The sequence below is a fragment of the Coenobita brevimanus genome, chromosome 22, assembly GCF_032717465.1.
Source record: "Coenobita brevimanus isolate Jiangsu-jjx chromosome 22, ASM3271746v2, whole genome shotgun sequence".
NCBI lineage: Eukaryota > Metazoa > Arthropoda > Malacostraca > Decapoda > Coenobitidae > Coenobita > Coenobita brevimanus.
This window is the reverse complement of record NC_136975.1, coordinates 5,256,714-5,261,258: the sequence shown is the minus strand read 5'-3', so window position 1 is coordinate 5,261,258 and position 4,545 is coordinate 5,256,714.

The window sequence follows — 4,545 nt, the reverse complement described above, 5'->3', positions numbered from 1 at the left end:
TTCTCTCCACCCTCACAACCCCTTCGCCCTTCCCTCCCTTTCCAGCCCCTTCATGTCCATCACTTTCACCTCTACAATCATCCATTACCTCCAAGTTCTTTAACCTCTCTCTTCCCCTCCACACGGTCATCAATCACCTCAACCATCCCTTCCTCTCCACCACTTGCACCAACTCCTTCTTCCCCTCCATCTCTGTTAGTCCATATCTAACTCGACTCCATTCAACCACTAACTCTCTACCCCTTCCCTTTCTCTCCACCACACTAATCCCCCAACCCATCCCTCTCCCAGTCAACAACCCTCCCTTGCCCCTCCTCCCCCACCAACCCTTAACCTCTCCTTCCCCACACTATCCCTTCGCCAGTGCTTCCCTCTCCTTTATGAATCCCTCTCTAACCCCTCCGATTCCACCCCCACCATCCTCTCCATCCCTTTCCCTCATGATCTCCCCAATCCCTTCCTTTCCATCTCCACCATCCTCTCCATCCCTCTACTTCATCACCCCCTCTCTGACCCCTCCCTGGCCACCCCACCATCCTCTCCATCCCTCTACCTCATCACCCCCTCTCTAACCTCTCCCTGTCCATCCCACAATCCTTTCCATCCCTCTCCCTAATCAATCCTGCTCACCCCTCCCTTTCCACTCCCCTCCACCCCCTCCATCCCTCCCCCTCCACCCACCCATCCGCCACCATCGCCCTCCACCACCCTCGCCAAGTGACCCGAACAAGGACGCTAAATTTCGGGGGGTTTATTTCAAATTGGTGGATAAATTGGTTGTCGCGTTGCCCCGAGCCGAGCGAACCGTCCGTGGCCGTCCGTTTCCAGTCTGATAATATATTTTTTAGCGCGAGGGGGGGGGTGGGGGGGGAATTTGGACTCCAGAGCTCATTTTTCGCATGTGACAGAGGCCTTTTATATTTTTGTATTTGGTGGTGTTGTGACAGGAGGCTCGTAAATGTAATGCGCTACGCTTATATTTAGCAGCTGAACGTGGGGAGGGGAGGGGAGGGGATAGAAAAATGGGATGGGTTAGGATGGAATGGGATGGTAAGGGATGGGATGGGATGGGATGAGATGGGATGAGTTGGGATGGAGAAGAATGGGATGGGTAAGGGAGAAGAATGTGAAAGAGAAGGGAATGGTGCTAGGGGATGAATAAGAGAATGGGAAGGAAAGGGAAGGGATGGGAAGGGATGGGATGGAAAAGAATGGGATGTCTTAGGGAGGGGAATGTGAAAGAGGCGGGAATGGTACTAGAAGATGAATGAAAGTACAGATAATCGAGAAAGAATATGAGAAAGAAAATGAAGAGTGGCGTTCGAGAGGGGTGGGAAGCACGAGAGAGAGAGAGAGAGAGAGAGAGAGAGAGAGAGAGCGAACTCAATGGTGGGTATTCAAAGGAAGGGAGAGTGAATGTGTGTGAAAGAAAGAGGAAGAGAAGGCGTGTGTGAGAGAGGAGGGAAAAGAAAGCGTGTGTGAGAGAGGGGCGGACGGAGAAGGGGGGGGGGGAGTTAGAGAGGGAGTGAGAGAGGGGATGAGAATGTGAGAGGGGAAGGAGTGTATGAGAGAGGAACGACGGATATGAGTGAGTAAAAGTGGGAGGAGGATGGAAGTGTATCAGAGAAAGAAGGAGGAAGAGGTGTATGAGGGAGGATTGCATGAAGTGGGTGTGTATGAGAGGGAGGGAAGTACAGTGCGTGAATGAGGAAAGTGGAAAAGAGGTGTGTAAAGACAGTACGAGAGGAAGGGTGTGCTTGAGAGGAGGAGGGGGAACGAGGAGGTAAGGACAGGGTGCAAAAAATCGTGAATTATGTGAGGCAGAGGGATGTTATGTTCGTGGGCTAATTTCAGGGGCTATCGGGGTCTGCGCTCTTGCCACCCGAGCACACCTGTTCTCCACACCTGCCTCGTCCTCCACACTGCTGCAGCTCACACACCTGTCCCACACAATAACACTCCCTATACACACATACCTAAGCCAATATCTGAACGTACACCAGACACATGCATCACTGACTTTTTATTTATTTATTCATTTATCTATATATCTTTTCTGGCAAAGCACACACCTGTCACAGATGGCTTATTGGAATTTCTAATAAAACTTGTTCACGAAATGCAGACACATGAACCACTACAAAATATCAAACCTGCTTAATAGAACACTACATCAATCACATTACGGTAAATTGTCAGAGGTCTTCTACCCTAAACATCGACATCATCATCATCATCATCATCATCATCATCATCATCATCTCCTCCTGCAGAATGGTTGAGGTAGGATCTAGAAACAAGGACAGTATGAAGGTGGCAGAACTATCTAGAGTATGCGGACAATAATTGGGCCATACATTTTCATACATTCTGTCGACTAAGAGGTAAAATAAAAGGGGGTAGAATTTCATAATGTTCTCTTTACATACTTCATTCAGCCATTTATCTCAACAAAGATAACACCCCCCCCACACACACACTATGGATAGATAAATATAGATAGACAGATACACAGACACATGGGTGTGTATATGTATGTATATATGCATGTATGTAATTATGTATGTATGTATATATGCAAGGATGTAGGTAAAGAATGTGTCAGAATCTCCTATCTGTGTGGTATTCAACAAAGTCGTGATCGTCCACAGAAAACGAGGACAATATCCATGGATTTTTGAACTAGTCCGGAATCCACTACTATTCACGTGTGTGTGAGAGAGCGCTTTACATACTTTGCCATTCAGCAGTGTGGTTTTGTTCGCGCACTCCCAGATTTCTTTATATGCATGATTGACTAGTGTAAATCTTCTGTTTCTGCCAATCATGTTTTAGACGCTTTCTAGTACTTTATTAACGATATGTTTTGGGTCTTACAGTTTTTCAAAATCTCGTATGACAAATCGATTTTAGACCTAGTTTGCATAAATGGTGCCCTAAATTTATGTGTACCAGTTATGGAAGCAAACTGATAACGAAGGTGTTCTAGGGAGTCTGATTAACACATTCAATCAGACGCAAAGTTTTAATATTTTCTTTTTTTAACTTCCAGGTTATATAACACTTCTAAACTTTCCAAACGGCGTGATAAGGTGTTACATCCTATCATAACCCCTTAGTTAATAGAGGTCTATTATAATTTCAGAAAAAAAATTTATATGTAGTGAGAATAAGTTCAAAATAAGTTGGCTGTGGTAGTAGTAGTAGTAGTAGTTGTAGTAGTAATAATAATAATAATAATAATAATAATAATAATAATAATAATTACAATAATAATAGTGGTAGTAGTAGTAGTAGTAGTAACAATAATAACAATAATAATAATAATTAATAATTATAACAAAAATAATAATAATAGTCACCAGTATTAAGGGAATTAACCAACTAGAATACAGTGTCAGGCCTCTCATACAATATATAAATCATACATCCGTCTCACTCACACATACCCAACACACGCCATACTCCTTCCTTTGACTCTCTACCTTACTAACTGCATCACACACCTGCCTCACCGTACTGTTCATTTGGTCACACACACACACACACACACACACACACACACACACACACACACACACACACACACACACACACACACGTCTCACATCTGTCCCCTCTCCGCCTCACACCTGCTCTGTCATTCCCTTTGATGGCCTAGAGCCCACACCTTTTCATCGCTCTTACACCTCCTTCCATTCCCCACCCACACCACGCTTACACACACACACACACACACACACACACACACACACACACACACACACACACACACACACACACACATCTCACTGTCCTTCACATTCACTCTTCCTCGTTGTTCTCTCTCTCTCTCTCTCTCAGAAAAAAAGTCGTCAGCTTAGTGAAATGGTAAGGCAATTTTTTTTTCTTTTCTTTGTGACCTGGAAAAAATATGGCATAAAAAAAAACAATCGGAGCTTCCTGGAAATCCCCTCTTCCTCCCTCCTCCTCCTCCTCCCGCTCTTCCTCCCTCTCCCCCCTCCTCCTCCTCCTCCTCCTCCTCTTCCTCCTCCGGATCCTCCACTGTGATAGTAAAGTTGCAGAGAGAGAGAGAGAGAGAGAGAGATTGTCGCTATGACCCTATCTATTCTTAACTGTTATTTGACTTTCCACTTTAGAACTATCATCACACCACCCTCACTACATACACCCTCACAACAAATTTTTCACCATACATCCTTCACCACCACACCACCCTCACTACATACACCCTCACAACAAATTTTTCACCATACATCCTTCACCACCACACACCCTCATTACACAATCATCACCACAAACCCCATCTGCACAATCATCACCACAAACCCCATCTGCACAATCATCACCACACATCCTCACTACACACTCATTACAACACACCCTCACTACATAAGTTCCACCACACACAGGCATCACACAACGTTCACCACACATTCACTACACAATCCTTACCACCCAGTCATCATCACACATCCCTCATCATGTAATCATAGTCCCTCACCACAGATTCAGAACTTCAGCACAGACTCTCACCACATCGAG